The following is a 26,394-nucleotide window of genomic DNA, read 5'->3' as shown; positions in this document are numbered from 1 at the left end:
TCCCTTTCCCTTTCCCTTTCCCTTTCCCTGTTTGAGGAATAAAGGAAGATTAATATTTCAGTGTACAGCCTGAATCCTGTCCCTAACAGGGAAAATCTATAGGAGCTTCAGTCACAAGTATATGCTCAGAGAAGAATAATTAAAGAATAAACTGTTTTCATAGAGCTCAGTACTCAAGCACACAGTTTTATGTATATGGGGAGCAGAGACCAGCAAAGTCTCTGACAGTCCAGTCAAAGCTCTTTCTAATGATGGTGACATTCTGTTGCTTTGCAGGATGTGTTTTGACAGTTTTCATTGAGTCTATCAATTAATTTCGCCTGTCCTAATGAGAAGGACCAGCATGTAGCTCCTAAGATGTTTTTATTATTTTTATTAAAGAAGGAAGAAACTGGCAGAAATCTGTACTGGACAAAAGTTATCCATGTACTAGTGTCTTTGTTGCTTGGTTTTCTAGGCAGTTTTCTGGGTGGTGTATTCCCCAAGTTTTAATTTTCAAAAATGAATGCTAATAATGACTATCTTCTCTCCATTTAAACCATTTTTAGTTCAAAAGAAAAAAAAAAAGTGTGAACACAATGCTGAAAACCATCCACCTTATTTGTTTGTTTGTTTGTTTACTTATTTAGCAGCTGAAGAATCCCAACTTGTTAATGTTTTCTGAAAACACTACAGCAGAACTTTATAAACAGTTTTGTTTATTATGGCAGTATAAATAATGTCAGCACCAACTATCATACATGTAAAATGGCTTGAGTTGGAAGGGACCTTAAAGATCATCTAACTCCAAGCCTTCTGCCGTAGGCAGGGATGCCACCCGCTAGATTGGCCACAGGTTGGCCAAGGCCCCATCCAGCCTGGCCTTGAAAACCTCCAGGGGATGGGGTATCCACAGCTTCTCTGGGCAACCTCTTCCAGTGCCTCACTACCCTTACAGTGAAGAATTTTCTCCTAATGTCTAATCTAAATCTTGGAATTTGGAACTCTTACAGTTTAAGACCATTCCCCCTTGTCAAACTATCTGCCTGAGTAAAGAGTCCTCCATCTTTTTTATAAGACACCTTTAATTATTGAAAGGCTGCAATGAGGTCTCTCTAGAGCCGCCTTTTCTTATCTGTGTCGTGGTTCCGCTCGAGTGGGCAGCCGAGCTCCACCACAGCCGCTCTCTCACTCCCCCTCCTCAAAGAGGAATGGGGAGAAAATATGTGAAAAGGGCTCAAGGGTTGAGATAAAGATGAGAAAATCACGCAATAATTATTGTAACGGGCAAAACAGACTCAGCATAAGAAGATAGTAAGATTTATTGCCTATTACTAACAAGCGAGAGAAGTGAGAAAACAAAGGAAGAAAAAAAAAACAAAAGCACCTTCCCCCCCATCCACCCTCTTCCACCTCCTCCCCCCGAGCGGCGCAGGGGAACAGGGGAATGGGGGTTATGGTCAGTCTACAGCGCTTCTTCTCTGCCGCTCCTTCTCGGTCACTCTCGTCCCCTGTGCTGTGGGGTCCCACCCACGGGATGCAGCCCTTGGTGAACTGATCCAGCGTGGGCTTCCCACAGGCAGCAGCTCTTCCAGAACTGCTCCAGATATGGGTCCGTACCACGGGGTCCATCCCTCAGGAGAAAGCTGCTCCAACCTGGCTCCCCTACGGGCAGCAGCTCCTGCCAGGTCAACTGCTCCTGCATGGGCTCCTCTCCACGGGCTACAGGTCCAGCCCAGAATCTGCTCCGGCAGGGGTCTTCCACAGGCAGCAGCCTCCGTCGGTGCAGGGCCACCTGCTCCACCGTGGTCTCCTCCACGGGCTGCAGCGTGGAACCCTGCTCCACCGTGGTACTCCATGGGCTGCAGGGGGACATCCTTCTTCACCATGGTCCTCACCACAGGCCACAGGGGACTTCTGCTCCAGCGCCTGGAGCACCTCTCCCCCTCCTTCTACACTGACCTTGGAACCTGCAAGGCTGTTCTCTCACTCCCTTCACTCTCCTGGCTGCTGTGTGGCGCAGCATTTTTTCCCTGTCTTAAATATGCTCTCACAGAGGCGCAAAACCACATTGCTTATTGGCTCAGCTCTGGAAAACAATGGGGCCCTTCACAAACATGGGGCAGCTTCTAGATCTTTCTCACAGAAACCACCCCTATGGCTCCCTGCTACCAAAACCTTGCCACGTAAACCCACTACAATCTGCAATACTAATTTGTGCTAAATAGCACCTTTCAGATAAGGATCTGCGAGCCTTTCACAGACAAACTTCCCTTGTGCATGAAGAAGATTATCATATGCTTAACCCAGTTTGTCTGTATTTTCCTACAGAAAATATTTTGAAAAGTGAGACTAGATGCCAGTCTCCATTTCTAAATGCCATCAGACTTTCAAACCACAATGCCTGATACAAATTGAGCTGGAGAAGTAGCAGAAATTTGGTAATATTTAAGTCTTTTTTCAGAACTTTTTCTGATTCTTCTTAATAGTTAAAACAAAACAACATCAACAAGCTATGAAGTGAGGCATTTTTCTTTAAAAAATATAATTATGTGAACAAAGTTTATTAGAATTGTATTCAGTTTTTCAATCAATCCAATAATATTTAATCAGTTTGTTTTGCAAAACATAGAAATTCCAAGTAATAATATTTGACAAAACTGAAAATAGTGGATGTATGATTCCAATTTTGTAAACATTCAAATTATCTATTCTGATTATTCTTGTCTTCTTTAAATTGCAAAGAAATAGTACTCGAAATAGTACTCTCATTCATTGTATTCTACATTTTGTGAATGTGTTCATGGCCTCTTGGCCTTCTCTTTAACCTTTTCCTTTTTATTATTATTATTTTTTAGTCTACTTATGGGTTTCAACTATAATGTTTTCTCACTGTATGTCACTGGAGTTAAATTAAACACTAAAAATATTATTCAATGGCTGTATGAAGTTCGTAACTATAATTCTGAATGTGGATCATAAATCTCAGTAACGACTAGACACCTAAACCAAAAGTAACCATTATTCCACAGGTGCAATATTTGGCAAACTACTGTGGAAGCTATGGAAACTACTACTATGTTCTGGAAGTGGTTGGAATGGGAAGAAGAGTAAGCAACTCTGAAATTCACATGCAAAGTGGCTTTCCTCAAACATCTTGCTGTGTTTTGACTGACCATATTCATCATGCTTGTAAATATTGGAAAGGGCATGTCTGAGTTCTGGCAATGTTTTTCTACACCATAATACCTACTTTTCTTTCTCCTTTTTCTTTAATTATTTTAAAGATCTTGATATTTTCAAAAATACCATTGGAGTTGTTGCTGTTCAGGCATAAGCATAAGCAAGGAAGATACAAAAATTAATCTAAGACTGTATTTCCATTACTGAATTTCTTACCACCCAAAGAGAATATCATTAATATAACATGTAATTCGGGTAGAATGTCAACATCTGTTAATCTATTGTTTTTAAACACAAAAGAAGTAATTCTTCATAAAAATACAGTTTTCTTGAAATGTATAAATCCCACAGATCCATCCTCTTTATTACTCTATTACCAAAGCCAAATCTAGGGGAACATTCGTACCATTTAGAAATATATGTGCTAACAAACTATTAATCAGTTAAATTAAAATCTAATATTTCCAATTCCACTTTCCTTAGTAGTCTAAATAAAGTGAAAACATTTGCTCACTTTAAAGAGAGCAAATGTTCTCTAAAGAAGGTGAATACTACATACTGAACAGCTTCTGGCATCTCATTTTCTAAAATTCCATTCAAAACAGATCCTGACACAAGTCTGTCAATTTTAAGTTTTTAATGTTTAAGTTTTTACATTACCTGAACGCCTTATGATCTTTCACGAATTTGAAATACAGCTTTGAGACAGAGGGAGTGAAGAGAGAAAAGAAAGAAAAACAGGTTCATAGAATCATAAAGGTTGTAAAAGACCTCCAAGACACATTCACATCTGGTCCAACCAATTGGTCCAACCAATATCGGTGGTCCTACCACCAATATCACCCATTGAACCATGTCCCTAAGCACCACATCCAACCTTTCCTTAAACACCCCCAGGGACAGTTACTCTACCACCTCCCTGGGCAACCCATTCCAATGCCTAACTACTCTTTCTGAGAAGAAATTTCTCCTGAACCTCTCTTGGCACAACTTGACACCATTCCCTCTAGTCCTATCACTAGTTATCTGCAAGAAGAGGCCGACCTTCAGCTCCCCACACCTTTCATTCAGGTAGTTGTAGAGAGCAATAAGGTCTCTCCCCTGAGCCTCCTCTTCTCCAGACTAAACAAACCTGGTTTCCTCAGCCACTCCTCATAGGACTTGGGTTCCAGACCCTTCATCAGCTCTGTAGCCAGACAAATCTTTGTAGCTTTGTAGTCTGGACATGCTCCAGGGCCTCAAGGTCTTGTAGTGAGGGGCCCAAGCATACTAAATCCTGTTGCTTTGTATGAACCTTAAGTGCTTAAACATTTAAAAGTGTCTGACTGAAGTAATTCAAAATCATACAAAAAAATGTAAGGCAGCACAGAAAGCTGAAACAGTATCTCCAGAATTGCTAGGACAGCACCTTGATCAATTGTGTGGATTTCCTTCCTCTTAAAGATCATTTGCTGAGATTAACCTTAAGACTTTCAAGACATATTACACCTTTTCATGGTAGTGTGCTTCCTCTTGAAATTGCTAGTTATTGTTTTCCCAGAAATTATGGTCTTTTTTTTTTTTTCTTTTTTTTTTTTTTTTTTTTTTTTAAATCATATATGGCCTTAGAAGACATCTTAAAACAATTTTTTTGAATGAAGCTAAGCCTAAATCTCAAAGTTGCACTGCACCAAATGGGCTTGAGATTAGATGGCTAAATTTGAGGATGACAGAGAGCTTCAAACAAAGCATAAAATTCAGTATATGGTAGCAGAATATTCTGTCTAAATATCTGGAAGGACTTTACAGTGTGGATGATGAAGCACTGGAACAGGTTTCCAGTAACTGTTGGGCAACCTACTCTAGGTGTTGCTGCTTGAGCAGGGGGGTTGGACCAGATTACTTCTGGAGGCCCCATCCAATCTATTCTATTCAAACCATTCTGTGATTCTGTGAAGTACTGTGTAACATTATGCGTATATCTAATTTGCTCTGCAAAGGGTTCAGATATCAGTGAGGAAAACTTATAGATAAAAAAAAAATAATGTTTCAACTGCCTTTGAGGGTTTCTAGTGCACTATTACTTCAGAAAAATTGAGTTCCTTTATTCACGTAGCTCTGCTTAACTATTCAGCCATTTAGATATTAATCTATTTTAGTAATTTAAATTAAACAATACTAAAAACCAAACCCAACACACTTGATTTATTCTAAAACTGAGAATTCTGCTTCTGATAAATATTTTAACATTTTTGTTCTGGATGAAAATGAAGAAATATTTTTCAAAATTTCCTCTGAAATTTTGAAAACAAGGAAGGGAAAGTTAGAAATGAGAAGCCATGTCTGAACCTCCTCTTATGATAACACTAAAAGAGATATTAAAAGGAATTTCATTTCCATGATACTGACTTTAGAATAATTTTAAAACATTTTGCTTTGTAGGCACTCTTTTTTCTGTGTTTTATTTTTGGGAGGGGAGTAATAATTTATGGTTAAAAATTCATAGTTGTAATTTTAACGTGGAAAAGACACAGAAATATTCAGGAAAGGTCAACAAAGCAATATCATTATCTGCTCTTGGGTTAGTCATTATTCAAGTTTCAAATGCTCAGTCAACATTTCACTGATTTTAACAAATGTATATATTATATATATATAGTTAGCTATAGACTTCAATTTCATTTTGATGCTTATAAAATGTCAGTTTCTTTCTTTACGCAAATTCAGTTTTGAAAGGTTTCACAGTTAGCTTATGATAGTCTTGGTGAGAATGTGAGTTTTATTTCTTTTTAATAGTCCCTATGCTGTGGCAGTTATTCTTACTGTTTTCTGATCAGTTAATAATTAACTTAATTAAGCTAATTATTAAACTTCATGTTTTATTATTTATGCTATGAAATACAGTGATGCCATAAACTACATCATGTAAATTATGTATCCATACCCCCTTTTTAAAGTTAATGTTTTATTCTCCCATCCATTATTGTTTATTACATCACACTAGTGCTATTTTAAATATGCATCATGATGCTTTTCCGCTGTACTCTTATACATTTGTTAAAAAAATTGATTATGAAAGGAATAAGATGCATTGGCACAATAATATTAACTGTTATTTTCGTGTCAAGCGTTTTTTGTTTTCTTTGAAAGGAAAATAAATGAAGTGTTACTTAAGATTCATATTTTGTATCATTACAATCTTCCAGTACACTCAGTTTACAGCTTGAGAATGTCAAAGGTACTTAAAATGTTAAAATAAATTTAGCAATAAACTTAAGGCATACATTACAAACTCACCTATTGAAATCAACTATAACTAATCATTTTTTCACATTTCTGGCTAACATATTCTAGAACTGTAATCAAATTCTAGAATTTCCAAAAAGGTCTATGAGACTATATTTCCTATAACTTCATATCTTTGAAAACTACCTATTAATTGTCTTTAAGAAACATTAGGCACAGGAATTCACAAAGAGTTTGGGTTTTATGTACGTGAACACTACTAAAGCACTTCTAACTAATGATTCATATTGTATTCACATTACTGTAAATTTTTTACATAGCTATGTCAAAGAAAAATACACTTCTAATAACCTGTCATCATTTTTCTTTGTAATGTTCTTCATTTTTGACTACTGAACTTAAGACCTAGAAGAGCCTAGGAGCCTATTTCATTTTTCAAATAAGGATATTTAAGTTTTGAAAAAACAAAAAACTTTGTTACTTTTTTTTTTTTAATATATTATTATTATCATTGTGTTCCTATTTGATCAAATAATTACTAAGCTAAAAAGTTTCTTTTTTCTTCTGCATTTGGCAAGACTGTAAATTGCTTTTCTTTCAGCATTCTGTGAGAACATCTTTGGAAGATTAAGACTGAATGCAACTATTGTTTATATCTCACTATAATCTTATTATGCTTCTGTAATCATTAAAATTGAACATCTATCATTGGGAAAACTAAAAAAAAAAAAAAAAAAAAAGGACAAAAAAACAAACAAACAAAAAAATAGGACAACATCCAGATCTCCAAGTCTGTACTTTATCCCCTGAAGCCATGTTGCTTTCTGCACTTAGTTGCAATTTAAATTTTTGTTCCATGGTCTTTATCAATTTCTGAGTAGTTACATCGCTGAGCTTCATGGTCCCAGTTAATGGTCTAAGCCCAGGTTACTGAGAAAGGCTGCTACCTTTCCCATAGAGAGTAGCTTTAAATGGAAGCATATGTGAGTGGGCTACTGATTTTTTTTTCTTTTTCTTTTTTCTCCCTTCTTGATTTTCCTTGGAAGAGAGTCTGCTTGCAGTCATTCAAGACTGTTTCTTTTTTTTTTTTTATATATAACTTTTCCTGCACAATTCTGTCTGTACGCACAACTGCTTTTTGGAGTGGAGCTGGTGAGGGATTGTACCTTGACATATGGGTCTCCATTCTGTTAGCTTTGACTATTTTGAATAATTTTATACTCTCCTCATCTTTGATATATGTACTCTCCTAAACAGAGTCAAAGAAATAAATGTCTCTGAGACTGTCAAAATTACATAATGATGCTATGTACTACAATATGTCTGAAGAAGCATATTTTTTCCTGGCACCATATGTAAGAGTAACAGCTGCTGACACAGGCAATAATTCTCAAAGTGATTTTTTTCTCTCTGCTTTCAAAGCTGTTTTATTTAATTTCTCTGAAAACAAGAAATTGTATAGTCACAGCATTTTTACTAATCTGATACTGAAAGGTATTTAAAAATGTATTTCACATAACTGGGCTATCATCCTAGGATGTCTTTGCCATATATTCTCTGTATCTTCCTTTCTCTTTCAATTTCATAAATATGTTATTTAAGAGTATAAAATCTCTCTTTAACCTGTGTCTTAAGAGATGCTGATTTAATTACAACTTAAACACATAGACAAACACGTGTTTTCGTTCTCTTTTCTGTAACACATAGTCTGCTACATGTTGCAGTTTATCACATTCCTGTCTGCTTAAAATATGTAAGTGTCATAGAGGTCTTTATGTTCTGTAGCGTCTTTTCTTGGATTTGTTCTGAGAATCAATTTAATATAATTTTAAAGATTTACATTTTCTTCTGTTCTCAGCTCTACAGACAAAAAGGATTCTAGAAATGAGGATATTATGAATTGGCTTCTCCTAAATTCTTGGGTTGAAGAAACAGTTTTCTTAAGAACCAGATTGCCATCCACTGCAGCAAATGTAAAAAGATTTGTCTCACTTCAGGATGTTGGAAGCATCAGAAGAACAATCTGAGAAACTGCACCCAAGAGCAGTTGTAGGGCAGGTTCCCATGCCACAGTGCTGGTCCTTCTGTGGTGTATATGACATAAGCCTTGTCTAAGAGTAGTGCTGGCAGGGCCGCACCTACACTGGCAGAGGGAGGGCAAGCTGAACAGAGATGACTGAGGAGACTTTATACTCTTGTTTCTGATGTTGGCTCTTGCAGTGTGAGCTGAGGACATTGGAGGTCTAATTAAGCCCTTATGAAGGCCCTTATAATATGTGTGTGCTGTGAGATGACAAATTTCTTAAAGTATTTATTCATTTTTTTCTTCCACCTTCAACAGGAAAGAAACTAGGAAAGAAACTTAAAATAAATAAATAAATAAATAATGATCCAAGTCTGAAAAACTAAGTTCCTGTTCATTGCAGTCAACTTTAGATCAGGAGCAAAGTGACCTTTTCTCTGTGATGATTAAGAGACCACTCATTTCAGTGTCTGACTTCCTCCAGCCCTCCCTTCCTGCCCTGCCAGCCTTTCTGCCTCCCCTGCCTACCTCCTGTTCCTTTTCAAGATATGAACAATTTCAATCAGTTTTTTTTTGTGTGTGTGTGTGTGTGTTTTTCTTTTTAGTGATCTGCCTGTCCCACTTGCAGTCTACGCATAAGCACACCATTCCATACTTATTTTGCAATTTTAGAAAAAAAGCAACATTTTAGACACCAGAAGTAAAAAAACATGTGTCTTTGTATCTTCAACACTTTCTCCTCTCTTTGAAAAATCAGTTATTTTTTCATGTAAGATTTTCAGTCATGGGCTTTCTTTTTTCATGTTTATACACAGTGACTTAAAGAGGGAGACATTCATTTTGACTGAAGCATTTTGACACTACTAGAATAAAAATAATATGTTACAATTATAAGACTTGGACTATAAGGAAAATGTGAAATTTCATTTTTTTCTCAGTATATAGACACTTGTGAGAGGGGGAGATAAAATTGATATATTGAGAGAGAAAAATTTCTAAACTCTAAATTTCTAAAAGTTCTAAAAATTTATACATGTATGCATCTACTGTGGAGAATCAAACTGTGACCTCTTAAATAGACCATAAAGGCCAGCCTGCTTAGTAAATAGAAACCCTATGCAAGTTGTTTCAATTGTCTAGACACTGAAAGCATCCAAAACCTAGTTCAACCTCTTGGAAATTTTACTGTTTGTTTCAGTGCTTATCCATATGTCCCATTAAGCTTTCCTACCTAGGGAGCTGGCCAGATTGTTTGCATTCAGTGTAACACCGCTACCTCTCAGGACCTAAAGCAGTAACAGTTCTATACTAGTTCTGCCTATAATAATTGTTCTTGTTGCTCCATAGCTCCATTTTTATAAGTGATTTATTTTGGATGAGGCATTGACTAGAGTTCTTGCGTTTTTACCTACTGCTGCTTCCTGACCAGCATCTTTGTGCTTGTGCTACCAGCATTTTTGAAATCATATGAAAGATATGATTTAAAAGTTTTGTCATTCTGCATTTATTTTTCTGTTCGTCATATTACATGAGAGATCAGGTTTACATTCAAGATGTTTTTGCTGTCGATGTAATGTAGATTTAAAAAAAAATGTGAGAGGAAAATAAAAAGACTAGCTCTTTAATGAAAATGTTGAATCATAGTAAAGATGAAGAGAAAATGGCAAACACATTTTTAAGACTTAATAGACAATATGAATTACTTCAAACTGAGAAAAGAACTCTGGCTTGGACAAGCTGTAGGTAATGATTTATTTTATAGTATTTTTCATGGTGTCCCCAACATTTGATTCATAAGCATTTATTTTGCATTGCAGTGTTATGCTGGTCTTCTTTTTTAAAGCCATCTATCCAGTATTTTTTTATATTATGGATTTTTTTCTGCCTTTTAATATTCAGAATAATAGTAGAACATTTGGCATGGTACATCAAAATAAGGTTCCTGCCTAGTCTCCAAAAGTGATGTTTAACCCAGCAATTACCAAGCTGCCTACCATTTTACCTTTGTGCTGGTTCTGTTTCCTCTGTTTTTCTTTAGCTGTGCAGAAAATCATGCAAGACATGCCTAATTGAGTACACTTTTTGAAGATGACAGTATATAATAGCCTATATAAAACAAATTCATTTTTTAAGGTGTGAGCATATCACTGAAGAGCAATAGGAAGACTAATAAAATACCTTTAGAAACCAAACAGCAGTAAAAATTAAAACCAAGTTTTGTTGTTGTTGTTTTATTATTATTATATATATATGTATATATTTGTATCTCATACCTTTGAGATTCAAAATTACTTTTAGTGCCGTTAACAATTTAATGACTTACCCCTATGCTGGGTTAACCTTGGCTGGTTGCTAAACATCCACCGTGCTGTTTTCTTACTACTGCTCCTCCTCAGCAGGACAGGGGAACAAGTAAGATGAATAAGCTCATAGGTGGAGATAAGGACAAGGAGACAACTCACCAATTACCTTCACTGGCAAAACAGATTTAAATGGGAGAAGATTAATTTAATTTATTGCAAATAACTAAATAGAGTAGGATAGCAAGAAACAAAGACAGAACTAAAAACACTTTTCCACCCCCCATCACCCCTCCTTCCCACGTTCACCTTCACTGCCTCATTCCTGATTCTTCTGACTCCTTATCCCTGCATTCCAAGCAGCACATGGGGATAAGGAGTCCTGGCCAGTCCATAACAGTTCTCCGCTGGTCTTGGCTCTCACACTTTTCCCCTGCATAAAGTTCTTCCCACAGAATGTAGTTCTTCCCACAGAATGTAGTTCTTCATGAAATGAAGAAAAAAGCAGTCATGATAAAAGCACTATGGGTCATTTTCAGAAGATGCAGTCCTTCAGGATTGCTCCAGTGTGGGTCCTCATAGGTCATAGATTCTGCCAGGAGCCTGTTCCTGTAGGACTCACTGTGGCCTGCAGCCTCCGTCTTTGTACATACACCTGATCAGGTGTGAGATCATCCACAGGCTGCAGCATGGATATCTGACTCAACACCTTACACCATGGGCTGCAGGGGAACAACTTACTCCACCATGGTCTTCTCCACAAGTGGCAGGAAAGCTTCTTCTCTGGCACCTGGAGCACTTCCTCTCCCACTTTTTCATTAACCTTAGTGTTTGTAGGGCTATTTCTCTCACATTTTCTCAGTCCTCTTTGTCACAGCTGCTATTCAGTGGTTTATTTTATTTTATTTTATTTTATTTTATTTTATTTTATTTTATTTTGCCTTCCTTAAGGAGCACCATGCATATTGCTTTTTGGTTCAGCTTCAGACAGCAGTGGGTCCACTGAAGCAAGGTGAAACTATTGTGTCCGACATGAGGTAGCTTTGGCCTCATCTCACAGAGGCCACCCCTGCAATATCCCCTCCCTATCAAACCCTTGTCATTTAAACCCATTGTAGCCCTTTCTTTTGCCTGGTTCTTCTAATCTGTACCCAGATACATTGCTGTTTGACAAAGGTTCAGTCACTACTACCTTGGTCTTGATTTTACTTCTTCCATTTTCCTGGTGTTAAGACCCTGCTATTATATATATATTTTTGTAAAGGCCAGACAAGTGTGGGAAAAATGATAGTCACAGGACTAATTGATCTGATATGATACAAATAAGAATGTAGCTTTTTCTTTTCTTTATTCTTTATTCTTTATTTCTCTTGCTTTTTCATCCAGTAATATGCTAATTCAGAAATTTAGTTGATTACCAAAGGTAAGTATTCAGAATTTGATTTAAACTATTTTTGTGAAATTTAATCATATTACTGTCCGGGAGGAGTTGGGACATAGTCTTTCCATGTCTGTTCCTTCTCTGCAAAATAACATCACTTCATGGAGGATGAGGCAGATGTACTAAGTGGGAAACACCTCCACTTTTGGTTTAGGTCACGATCAAATGCCTAAGCTGAAGATGGATGGGGTTTTGTGCCTAAACATGTCTAGTAGCAAAGCACACCCCTCATACATTGGGGAAGGTCTTTTCTACTGGTGGTAATGATCAACTGCTCATTATGAGAGCATCTTGTTAATTATTCAAAACAGATTATTAGTAAATTATTTTGTATGCTATATTCTCAGTTTCTTATTTCTTGATTGGATTACTGGAATGTCTTCAGAGAAGAACAGAAAAAAATAAATCTCAGTTATCTTACTTGTTCTATGATGAGATTTTCTTTTAAAGGGGAAAGAATGTTATTTGAAAATGTATCTGAATTATAGTAGTAACAAGATATTTGTGCAACCATACCCACTTTCCTTTATGTTTGTGTATAGCAAAAATTAAATAAATAAAAAGATATATATATTTATATAAGTGGTCAAATAGAACAGCTGTTTTGAAATCTAAACTGAACTCTCTTCCTGCCTTATTTGAGCTTTCAAATCTAATGCTTTTTCGGAGTTGTGCTAGAATTGCAACTAAAAATCTTATGTTTATACAACATGCAAACACATACATATGCTACATATGCAAACATTATATTAATATTGAGCAGATTCTGTTGATAAAAAGATGACAGATCATTCAACAAATATATTATTTGCTGACTTTATTACAGTTTTATAAGAGGCACTGTTATAAAAATGGGTATGACATTTGAATTCCTACTTAATTGCTGTGGAGTGAACATAAAAAGATGAGAGCTTATTAAAACTCAAATGAGGGCAAGTGATAAAAGAATGATATTTTAGTGGTGCTGCAGTAGATCTGTTATCCTACAAACAAAAACAATATTTATTTATTTATTTATTTAACCAAGAAACGGGGTATAGTTTTTATGCAACTACTTTCATATCTTTCAAGCTACACTTGATATACAGGCTCTCTCCATGCCTGTGCTTTCTCCTCTGGGACAGGGGGCCTCAGTAGTCCCAGGAACCTTCTGGAGTATAACTTGACTTTTTCGCTACCCTGAACAAGATTCTTATTGTCTTTTTTTTGTTGTTTGTTTGTTTGTTTTTCCCCTTTCTCTTCTGCCCTTTTATTTATTTTTAAATTAGTTTATCTTTCTTCCCCTAGAATAAGCAAAGATATACACAGAAGTTCCTGTGCATCACCATGGCATAGCTCATAGCCACATCTCTGAATCCAACATACCCTATGAGATTTACTATTTGTAAACTATGTGTTAACTTTTACAGAAAGTGTTAAAATGTAACATTCATAGTTTGAATTGTTAAGTATTTGAAAGTTAGGAAACACTGATCTGCATTGAATTTGTGGGTGAGCTAAATTCACAGTGAAAAAGTAATGTATAACCATATAACCAAAAACTGCTTCATAGTATATGTACACAGAGAGGTAGAGATAAAGGTATACAGGAATAACTTTATTTATTTATTTTGCATTAAAGACATCATGACCAAGGCAATGCTTTTTTTTTTAAAAAAAATACCTTTTAAAATTCACTAGTTTAAAAACATTAACTTTTCTTAATATTTATATGTACATTTATATTAAATATAAATTTAAATATATTTATTTATATTTATATATTTATATATTTTATATAAATTATTATTTAAAATATTAAAATATTATTTATATATTTATTATATTTAAATATATTTAAATTTATATTTAATATAAATGTACATATGCTGCATGTCACTGTAGGGACTCCCTTCATCTGCTCCTGAATCTCACATACTGTCACACAGACTGAAATCTACAGGGATAATATTTTTATTTAATCTACAAGGCTAGCTATACAGGGAAACTACATCAGGAATTTATCTTACCTGTATGCTAGAAAAAGTGGTCCATCTGGTTAACATTTCAGTAAATTTCAGCAAAATTCTGCTTTGACAACAAGATAAACACAGTTCTCCCATTTGTCCAATGCAAACTTCAGTCACAAAGAAATGATGAGCTGCCAATGAACTGATACAGGAAACAGAACTCTTTTACATGGCTTTTTGCACAAAAATATAATTTCAATTCTGTTCTCTGGGGAGAAATCCATAATTCCCAAAACAAAGCTGTGCTAGCTTGCTACAAAATTGAGAAAAACTACTCAAAGAAGTAAAATCTACCAAAAAAAGTCTCACTTTTTTTTTTTAATTATTATTATTATTATTTATTATTTTTTATTTTATTTAGTCTTGCTGCTCTGGAACTGATAACTTACAATGAATTTTAAATCCCCTCAAATTCAAGATCTTTCTGGGTCTAGGTTATAAATACTAACATCCAAGATAATCTCGTATTTGTATGTAAAGTATAATCATAGTATCTGGCCTTTCCTCCAAACATATATCTTGTTTGAATAATTTTGCATGATTATGCTCTGAAGAAACACATTCCAAAAACAGTAATTTGTGGAATGAAGTCAGACTAGCAGTTCAGTTTAGCTTGGTGGTCTTAAATAAGAAGTTATAGGAATAAGGAATAAATATTCTGTTTCTACTGAGCCTCTGTGTGGTTGCAACAGCTAATACTCATATACTAATAGCAACTGTAGGTACAGTTATGTTTATGGTTTGGTTTGGTTGGGTTTGTTTGTTTTTAGTTTCTCATGTTAATTGTGAAATAGTAATATAATTAACTATTGCAAAACATCTATAAAAAGTATATGTATAAAAAATATATATACAAATATTATACATATGTATGTATACATGTATATATATATGTATATATGTATAAAGCCAGGAAAGCTATTCTTATAGTATGTTTTCCCAAGAGTGTTTTTTTTTTTTTTTTTTTTTCCTACATTTTCTCTTTGTAATAATAAACTGGAATGCTGAAATCTTAAAGCACTCTTGGGGTAATACTGATGTTTATCGGCATTATCATATGTTATAATTGATGCTTCTTTTTACACCAAAATATATTTGACTATATTTTTGAGTTCTTATGTAAAGCTACCATGTTTCAGATGTTTTGACTATGTTAAGAGGAATGAGTTTAACCATATTATTCATTTCTAGGTTCAAATGTAAATAAAACATAGACAATTTTCAATTATTGTTCCATTTTGGGTAACATGCACTTCATTTCTGAGGCAACTTACATTTCTGTATACATATATACATATCACAGAATCACAGAATTTCTAGGTTGGAAGAGAACTCAAGATCATCGAGTCCAACCTCTTACCTAACACTAACAAGTCCTCCACTAAACCATATCACTAAGCTCTACATCTAAACATCTTTTAAAGACCTCCAAGGATGGTGACTCCACCACTTCCCTGGGCAGCCCATTCCAATGCTTAACAACCCTCTCAGTAAAGAAGTTCTTCCAAATATCCAACCTAAAACATCCCTGGTGCAACTTTAGCCCATTCCCCCTCGTCCTGTCACCAGGCACGTGCGAGAATAGACCAACTCCCACCTCACTACAGCCTCCTTTAATGTACTTACAAAGAGCGATAAGGTCACCCCTGAGCCTCCTCTTCTCCAGGCTGAACAATCCCAGCTCCCTCAGCCGCTCCTCATAAGACTTGTTCTCCAGGCCCCTCACCAGCTTCGTCGCCCTTCTCTGCACCCGCTCAAGCACCTCCATGTCCTTGTAGCGAGGGGCCCAAAACTGAACACAGTACTCAAGGTGTGGCCTCACCAGAGCTGAGTACAGGGGGACGATCACCTCCCTAGCCCTGCTGGCCACACTGTTTCTGATACAAGCCAGGATGCTGTTGGCCTTCTTGGCCACCTGAGCACACTGCTGGCTCATATTAAGCTGACTATCCACCAATACTCCCAGGTCCTTCTCTGCCAGGCAGCTTTCCAACCACTCATCTCCCAGTCTGTAGCTCTGCTTGGGGTTATTGCGCCCCAGGTGCAGGACCCGGCACTTGGCCTTGTTGAACTTCATACAGTTGGCCTCAGCCCATCGGTGCAGCCTATCCAGATCCTCCTGCAGAGCCTTCCTACCCTCGAGGAGATCGACACATGCACCTAACTTGGTGTTATGTGCGAACTTACTGAGGGTGCACTCAATCCCCTCATCCATATCATCGATAAAGATATTAAAGAGGACTGGCCCCAGCACCGAGCCCTGGGGAACGCCACTAGTGACCGGCCTCCAACTGGATTTGACTCCATTCACCACAACTCTTTGGGCCTGGCTATTCAGCCAGTTTTTAACCCAATGAAGCATACGCCAGTCCAAGCCAAGAGCAGCCAGTTTCTTGAGGAGAATGCTGTGGGAAACTGTGTCAAAAGCCTTACTGAAGTCAAGGTAGACCACATCCTCAGCCTTTCCCTTGTCCACCAAGCGCATTACTTGTCAAAGAAGGAGATCAGGTTCATCAAGCAGGACCAGCCTTTCATAAACCCATGCTGACTAGGCCTGATTGCCTGCTTGCCCTGCAAGTGCCGCGTGATGACACTCAAGATAATCTGCTCCATGAGTTTCCCTGGCACTGAGGTCAAACTGACAGTCCTATAGTCCCCAGGTCTACCCTCCGGCCCTTCTTGTAGATGGGCATCATGTTTGCTAGCCGCCAGTCAACTGGGACCTCCTCCGATAGCCAGAACTGTTGATAAATGTTGGAAAGCGGCTTGGCCAGCTCCTCCGCCAGTTCTCTCAGTATCGTCGGGTGGATCCCGTCTGGCCCCATCGACTTGTGCACATCCAAGTGCCGTAGCAGGTCGCCAACCAGTTCTTCATGGATAGTGAGGGCCACATCCTGCTCCCCATCCCCTTCCACCAGCTCAGGGTATTGGGTATCCAGAGAACAACTGGTATTGCCACTAAAGACTGAGGCAAAGAAGGCATTAAGCTCCTCCGCCTTTTCCTCATCTTTTGTAACTTAGACCTCCGTTTTGCACTGAAGTATTTGTAAAAACATTTTTTGTTGTATTTAACGGCAGTAGCCAGATTAAGCTCCAGATGAGCTTTGGCCTTTCTAATTTTGTCTCTGAACTGCCTCACAACATCCTTATAGTCCTTCCAAGTGGCCCGCCCTCTTTTCCAAAAATTATAAACCCTTTTTTTTTTTCTCCTAAACTCAAGCCACAGTTCTCTGTTCAGCCAGGCTGGTCTTGTTCCACGCCAGCTCGTCTTTGGGCACATGGGGACAGACCGCTCCTGAGTCATTAAGATTTCCTTCTTGAAGAGCACCCAGCCTTCCTGGACTCCTCTGTCCTTCAGAACCTCCTCCCAAGGGACTCTGTCAACCAGTGTCCTGAACAGTTCAAAGTCGGCCCTCCGGAAGTCCAATACAGCAGTTTTACTGGTCCCCTTCCTGGCTTCTCCAAGCATGGAGAGCTCTACCATTTCATGGACACACATATGCATTTGATTATTAGGTATATTATATTTATTTGTATTTTTTGATGACTAAGATTTAAAAATTAGCTACTTTGAAAATGTTTTAATATAATTTCACACAAAAAAAAATGTCGATGTGGATCTGTAAAGAAGTAACAAATAAATTATTAAGGGATTCTGTTGTCAACACATCTTACAATAACATACTAAATACAATGTTCTTGTCACTATTGCTAATGCATACACGTAAAAAGAAAAAAAAAAAAAAAAAGCCTTTTTAGATTGAATCCTGTAGGACTTCTGCTATTAATCTATTGATCTCAATAGTAGCAATGTTCTCTCATAAACTTCAACCAGAAGAAGAATCAAGCAGAATATAATATGAGGGCTTCAAAATCATGTTCCTCAGAAGTGTTGTGTCACATTAGTTGCTTACACAGTTCAGCAAAAACCTTTCCTTGGATATTTTCTTTGGTGTCCTACAATTTGTACTTAGTCAAAATCTCTGCATTTCAGTGGTGCATTTTTCATTTTTCCGTAATTTTCAGATATTTTTCAGTAACTGGAAATTGAAATATTTATGAGTTATTTTTCTCTTCCAAAAAGAAAACAAAAGAGAGAGAAATGATACAGAAAGTTTCACTATTGTGGAGTAGCAGATGCAAATCCATAATTACAATGGAAGGTTTCCCATAACATGCACTATTAAAAAAATAAAACAAATTAAATTGCTCAGAAATATTTTTTTCCTAAATTTTCTACTATGCTCTCTCTTTCTCTCCTCACAGTACTTTTTTGTTTTTGTTTTTGTTTTTGTTTTTGCTTTGTTTTTTGGGGGGCCTTTATAACTATGGTATCCCAAAATGCCATCTGGTATTTGCATTAATATTTTATATTTATTTTCTCTGTAATAGCTCCAAAACTGGTTAGCTTAGGAGATAAATATTTCTATTGCTTCCATGGCCACTATAAAAATAAACATTTTGAAAATTTTGGAAATATAAGGAAGTTGTACAAATATTTATAATGAATTCCATCATGTTAACAAATACCATTTGAAATACATTACAATGGTTGTAAACAAAAATGTGGGTACAAAGAAAATAAATTCGAGAGAAAATCAAAAAGAATAAATACTACTGCAAAACTGAACGTTAAGAAATATACACTAAAGCATGTATTTTATCTTGTCTAGGAATATGCAGAAACTCATTAGACATTTTGTGTATATTTGTATGAAATTTTTAGATTTCAGAAAATCAGCAGACAATGGCATTTCCAGAATGGTATGTATTCAGAAGTAGTAATGATCATACTCATAAGCAGTAATCAACAAATACCTTAATTTTTCACATTTTGAACTGAATTAGAAAGTGAGTATATTGTTTAGGAGAGAGAATGAGGGAGCACAAGAGACAAGTTAGAAACAAGGCCAGGGAAAGATCCAGCTAAGAAAACAAAGGTGTCCTGGGGGAATCCTGTATCTGGGGACTGTTAGAAGTATTACCCTATCCCATTCTTAAGAACTTGTTGATGGTCTTCAGTTTTAACATAAGTCTACTAGTACATTGTCTACTCCTCTATGTGTAGTATCACAGTTAGACTACTTAGCATCTAAAGCTGATCATGAAAGGTTCATTGAGAGTCATGGGAGCAGTCATTGGTGAGAAACTGCCATGACCTATGGGTGTAAAACCACCCAGAGCGATCATCTGGAGAGTACTTCTCCATCCCAGAAAGTACTTTCAGGCTGAAGGGTGTATGGCACTATGGGATAGGGGTGGGGGAAGGGAAGCATTTTTGGATTAATAATAATAATAATAATAATAATAATAATAATAATAATAATAATAATAATAATAATAATAATAATAATAATTATTATTATTATTATTATTATTATTATTATTATTATTATTATTATTATTATTTGTGGTTTATAATAATAATAATAATAATAATTATTATTATTATTATTATTATTATTATAAATAATTATTATAAATTATTATTATTATTATTATTATTATTATTATTATTATTATTATTATTATTATTATTATTATTATTATTATTATTATTATTATTAGAGAGAGAGAGAGAGTTAAATAGTATTTTGAAGGTGTTATGGAAATGTGTGAAACTTTTCAGGGGATGAATAGGGGAAGGACAAACATGGGAAATAGATCAAGTTGTATTGAGAACAAGATTGAGAAAATAGAGGGAACAGAGGATATAAGGAAAAAGATTAGATGGAAAATGAGATAAAAGATTGTCCAGTATAAACAGGTTGATGATGAGTACTCTTGTCTAATCCATGTAGTATGCCTCATCTTCTCATTATTTCTATCTTCCATGTAGTTGTGTTCTCTGCATTATGCAGGCTGGCAAGCAGGATAAGATGTCTGAGCACCAGCAGCTGGAGAGGCTGCAAACCTTGTAAGCCCAGGTGCCAGCAGCTGGGAAGAGTGAGGCACCTAGGACCAGCACCTGGGCTGGAGGCTTCCATATACATATATGGGATACTCCCAAAGGCTGTATGAATATATATGCAGCTATTCCACTGGTGGACTTCAGGGTTGATCAGCTGTTGCAGAGGAACTGCATCAGGCCGGCACTGTATTTCATGTTGCTACCAATGTTGTGTGTCTGTATGGGTGTCTTGAATGTGTGGCCAGACACAGAATAGAATCATAGAATCATAGAATCATGAAGGTTGGAAAAGACCTCCAAGATCATCTGGTCCAACAAACCTTTTACTACCAATGTCACTAAACCATGCCCCTAAGCATCAAGTCCAAGCTTTCCTTAAACACTCCCAGGGACAGTGACACCCCTACCTCACTTGACAGCCCATTCCAATGTCTGACTACTCCTTCTGAGAAAAAAAAAATATCTCCTAATTTCTAACCTGAACCTCCCCTGGCACAACTTGAGGCCATTCCCTCTAGTCCTATCACTAGTTATCTTCAAGAAGAGGCCAATCCTCAGCTCCCCACAACTTCCTTTCTGGTAGTTGTAGAGAGCAATAAGGTCTCTCCCCTGAGCCTCCTCTTCTCCAGACTAAAAAAACCAAAACAGTTCCCTCAGCTGCTCCTCAAAGGACTTGTGTTCCAGGCCCTTCAGCAGCTTTGTAGCCCTTCTCTGGACATGCTCCAGGGCCTCAATGTCTTGTAGTGAGGGGCCCAAAACTGAAGACAGTACTTGAGGTGCAGCCTCACCAGAGCAACATACAAGGGGACGATCACCTCCCTGGTCCTGCTGGCTACACTACTCCTGATACAAGCCAGGATGTTGTTGGCCTTCTTGGCATACTGCCAGCTCAAGTTCAAGTGAGTATCAATCAGCAGCCCCAGATCCTTTTCCTCTGCACAGCTTTCAAGCCACTCTCCCCCAGGCTTGTATTGTTGCATGGGGTTGTAGCCAAAGTGCAGGACCCGGCACCTAGCCATGTTGAACCTCATCCCTTTGGCCTCTGCCCATTGACCCACCCTGTTCAGGTCCCTGTTCAGGTCTGCAGGGCCTTCCTACCCTCCAGTAGATCAACACTTCCCTCCAACTTGGCGTCTGCAAACTTACTGAGGGTGCACTCAATTTCCTCATCCAAACCTTCAATAAAGATATTAAAGAGGATGGGCCTCAATGCAAAACCCTGTGGAGCATTGCTGGTGACCAGTCACCAGCTGGATTTCACTCTATTCACCACTACTTTCCAGGCCCAGCCATCTGGCTAGTTTTTAACCCAGCAAACAGTGTGTGTGCAACGTATGCATTTATGCTCACCTTTTGTGCAAACATACTCATCCTGACTTGCTGGCTGAAACCTGCACCATGGTGCTGCAGCAGCCTGTCTTCTGCCAAGATACCAGGTTTAGCTGCCTCTAGCAAAGACATCAAGAATGGAAGCAGAAACCATGTTTTTGAACAATCAGCAAAAAATTAGCTATTTAACTCAAATTGTTTGAATATTAAAATACTTGTAAATAGATAGGAATTCCTCTATGAGAAATGTGACAAAATGTTTAATTGAAACCGGCATTTCCAGGTTCTCATTGTTCTTTCCCAGTTTGAATAAAAAAGTTGTGATTGAAATAGATTGCAGAAATAAAACTATAAAACTGCAACAGTGACACATAAATGACAATAAAGGTTACATTTTCAATTCAGGAGTAGTTTATATAATCAGTCAATTCTCTACAAATTATATAAACTGATGGCAGTGTTTTGAGCCACGGAGAATTTATAAAGTGAACTAGGCTGTGATATGCGTCTATTCCTATATTTAGACAGTGGAGAGTTTGGGAGTGAAGTTAGGTCACAAAGAACCACAAATGATTAAGCTGGTACAAGCCCAGGTGGAGACTGTGTCCTACTGCAGAAGGAAGTATCCATACAACCCAATGTAGAGATTCTGTGTTTATGACAAATGAAGATGACTTCTCTGTGAGACCACCAAGAAACACAAGGAGTGATCTTACTACTACCTGTCCCTCATATATCTGTGTTGAACTATATCAAGACACTAACACATAAAGGTTGGGCCAGGGTCCAAGTGAAACAGAAGAGCCAGTGGATTTCAATTGTCTCAAACTAATTTAGACTTGTTCCATTTATCTTTCCCATTTGAGACATGAATTAAAATCTGCAAAGCAAACTTATTTTGTCAAACTAAAATAACTTATGTATGCTACATATAATTTGAATTAGGTAAAATTATTCAAAACTGTCTCAGCAGAAATGCTTTCATACATTCATATTGGCACTGTTTACATGGCTTTGGAATTTAATGTCTGGATGATTCATGTTTCTGAGGATGAGAGATAACAGAAAGCTTGAAAACGAAACCAAGAAATGAAAATATATAGTTATGGTTTCTGGCACCTGTCTGTGCCTTATTCTCATACCTCTCTGTTCATTGGTGCAGCTGAAGACTGTAGCCTTTTTATTTTTCACCTTAGAGTTATTTACCTTGGTGGATGATAATATTATGAGACAAAATAAGATAGTTTCATGAATTTGAAACTCAAGGCAGTGCTGAATTCTGAAATGTGTCATGTTCTGATTGGGGCCTGCCACTGACAATGGAAAAATGGTTTCTGAGGGCAATAAAGGTGCATGGCTGTTTTTGTTTGTTTGTTTGCTTACTACTTGCTTGTTTGTTTAAATTATATCAAGAATATCATGAAAACAAGTATAAAGTTATCTGGGGATGCTGCAGAAGAAGGAAATTGCTCATTCTTTAGCAGTGTCAAATCACTTATGCTTTGAGAGTCTTACAACAAAATTAATGCCCCTCTGGTTGTCCTAGCCACTTCAATAAGTGAGTGATGAGGGAATACATCAATTATAAATTACGTTTACCTAAAATAACTTTTTCTTCTCTTTGAAGTTGTTTATTGTTATACTTCATAGAATCATAAAATCATAGAATGGCTTGGGTTGAAAGGGACCTCCAAGATCATCTAGTTCCAACCCCCATGCCATAGGCAGGGACACCACCCACTAGATCAGGTTGCTCAGGGCCTCATCTAACTTTACAGTCTTGAAGACCACCAACAATGTTCAGATATATGTATCACATTTTCAGGAAGCATTCCAGAAAATATGAAGGCAACAGGTTTTCTCTTGGAGGAACTTGGTAGATACGGGAAACATTTATGGAGAGAATTTCAAAGGAATCTTATTCATGTGCAAGTGTCATTCTTCTAGTATCTGTAATGAATATTATTGGTTATATCTGCCCATATCTATCTTTAATGAGTAACTGAAAATGGAACATGAGAGATCTCCATTTAAAAATAAACACACTTACCCAAGGTTAGCAAAAGAAAAATATCTAATCATTCAGAAAGAAAAATACAAAAACTGTCATGGGATATACTTCATGTAGCTGCTTAGCAGATGAACAGAAGAATCTAACAGCATTTGAGACTAAACTAAATGATATGTCTTCCCCTGGTTTCAGTTGAAAATTGTAGGCTGTACTTGTATTCATCAAGCAAAGAGAGGGAACAAGAGAGAAGCCATTCAGCATCTTCTTTGTTTCCAATAAAGCTTTAGGTTTTAGAAGTATAAAAGAAGGTAGATTGCATTCACAAAATAAATGATTTTGTGGTACAAATATTCCATTATTTGATGACCTTCAGAGTCATTAGGATGGAGTAACACACAGTTGTTCCTGACAGCAGAATATTGCGTAGGCACAGCTGCTAGTTCATGTACCAAATGGTAGGCATCTTTTTAAGAGCCTCTAGCTTCAGTGACTAAACTTTTTTTTTTTTTTTTAGTTTAGAAACAGTATTTTGCTTTAACTGTTCCCCCTCCCCCTCCTGCCATTGAAAAACAACAGCAACAATAAAAATAAACAACTAGGAAACAGACTTTTCATGAACAACAAGACATGGAGATTTGCAAAAAGGATCTGTGGTTCCTGGTGGACCCCACATTGAACATAAGCCTGCAATGTGCCCTTCCACGTAGAGGCCTAACAATATTCTTGTCTGCATTAGGCAAAGCATTGTCATTAAGAAGGTGATCTTTCTCCTCTCTTCACCACTGGTAAATCCATGCCTGGAATATTGTAACCAGTGCTGAGTTCCCAAGTACAAGTGAGACATGGGGTGTACAGTGAAGGGCCACAAAGATGACTAAGGGACTAGAGCATTTCTCCTATAAGGAGAGATGGTTCAAGCACTAGGACTGTTCAGCCAGAAGGAGAACAACCAGGAGAAGAGAAAGCTTGGAGGATTCTAATCACCTGAAATGAGTGTACAAATAGGACAGAAACAGGCTCTTTTCAGTAGTGCTCAGTGCCAGAACAAGAGGCAATAAGTACAAACTGAAACACAAGATGATCCATCTGAGCATCAGGAAACACTTTATTCTGAGAATGAAAGAGCACTGACAAAGTTGCTCAGAAAGATGGTGGAGTTGCTCCCCTTGCTGGGCAAGTGGTTATAAGTGGTTATAAGTATTTCTGCTTGAGCAGTGGGATTGGACCAGATGACTTCCAGTGGTTCCTTCCAACCTCAACCATTCTGTGACTCTATGGTACTGCAAAAGGAACAAATGGGAATAATAAAACTCCATGAACTCATCATTTTCCAAGGAAGTTAGAGTACTACATTTCTATTATTCTGGCAAATGTTTCTAAGTAAGGTTTTAAATTTACTAGCCTTTGTGATCACATAATTGACAAAAAATAGTCAAGTGCTGAATCTCCTGAATTATAAGGAGGTAGTCTACCTAGAGGGGTTTAATGCTAAGGTGATATTTTCTTATTGAGGTGTGGAAAGCTAAGGGGATACTCACACATCTCTTCATAATTCGATCTCCTTTGGGAATATATATTGATCTACTGTAGAGAAAACATTCAGTGTCATTCTGACATGCTGTTGTGGTATAACCCGGCAGGCAGCTAAGCACAACACAGGCATTCATTCATTCTTTTCCTCCCGAGTGGAATGAGGTGGAAATGGAAGGGAAAATAATAATGATAAGAATAATAATTATACATATATGCATATGTAAATCAAGTGATGCACAATGCAGTTGCTCACCACCTGCTGACCAATGCCCAGCCAATCCCTAAGCAGTGGTCCCCCCACAGCCAACCTTTCCAGTTTTTATTGTCCTACATGACACCATATGGTATGAAATATCCCTTTGACCAGTTTGGGTCAGCAGTTCCGACTGTGTCCCCTCTCAACTTCTTGTGTATTCCTAGCCTCCTCACTGACAGAGCAGTATGAGAAGCTGAAAACTCCTTGGTTCATTGCAAGTACTGCACTGAAACAACTAAACGATCAGCTTGTTATCATCATTATTTTTCTCCTAAATCCAAAATATGGCACATGCTAGTCACTATGAAGAAAATTAACTCTATTCTAGCCAAAACCAGAGCATATGCATCTACTTTAGAACTTTTTGACATACTTGCCCCAAATTTCTTCACTAATGATCCCAGAAAGCCTCACTGAAATGAGTAGCTAACTTAGCACTAGATTTGTAAATAATATTAAATTAATAAATATACTATTACATTCAGACTAGTGGTGACCTGTTGTATTATCCAGATATACTCTGTACATTACAATGTCTTTTTGATAAATCCCGGAGTTTTTAACTAACTAATGTTTTACATCCTATTACCTGAAGGAATTCACATGCGATATATTTTTATAGCTGTTTTTAAAATGATTTCCCCACAGCGTATAACATGTAGGTATAGCATTATAGCATTATTAGATTTAAACAACAATATATATGATAATTTTCTTAAGTTCTCTTAAGTTCACATACTTTCTCTGATTAGTTTTACATTTGCTGAATCCCTACTACTCCTGTATGACTGATATATGCATAGATTCCCATAGTATAGGAGTATATATCGAAATATCCCTGAATTGTAAGAGTATGAGAATTTTCTTTTAATTTTATCTGCAAGAAATCTTTAATTTTAAACAAAACATTTTGGGAATAATTTGGATTATTTTATCTGATTGTTCCTTCAATTTCATGATCAGCAAAAGTTCTTAATATTGCCATAATTTTGCTCAAGCATGTTTTATTAAGAAAATGAGGTTTTATTAACATGTGGCAATCAATGTCAAGTTTATTACAGTTCCATAAAAGGCATAAGTTTCACTCAGACTTTAAAACAGACAGAAACAGTATAGAAAAGTCAATAATATAAAAGTTAATATGCATGTTGTTGTTTTTTTTTTTTTTTCTACCTTACTCACAAAATAATGTTT

At 36.8% G+C, this 26,394-nt stretch overlaps 1 protein-coding gene across 5 annotated transcripts in view; it reads left to right on the top strand.

The window, feature by feature from the left end:
* IL1RAPL1 (interleukin 1 receptor accessory protein like 1) overlaps nucleotides 1-26,394 on the top strand; it is a 759,868-nt gene that overhangs the window by 439,619 nt on the left and 293,855 nt on the right. The window lies entirely within an intron of this gene.

The sequence above is a fragment of the Aythya fuligula genome, chromosome 1 (genome assembly GCF_009819795.1).
Source record: "Aythya fuligula isolate bAytFul2 chromosome 1, bAytFul2.pri, whole genome shotgun sequence".
Classification (NCBI taxonomy): domain Eukaryota; kingdom Metazoa; phylum Chordata; class Aves; order Anseriformes; family Anatidae; genus Aythya; species Aythya fuligula.
Note: the sequence above shows the minus strand (reverse complement) of the source record. Positions and strands in the feature narration are given on the sequence as shown.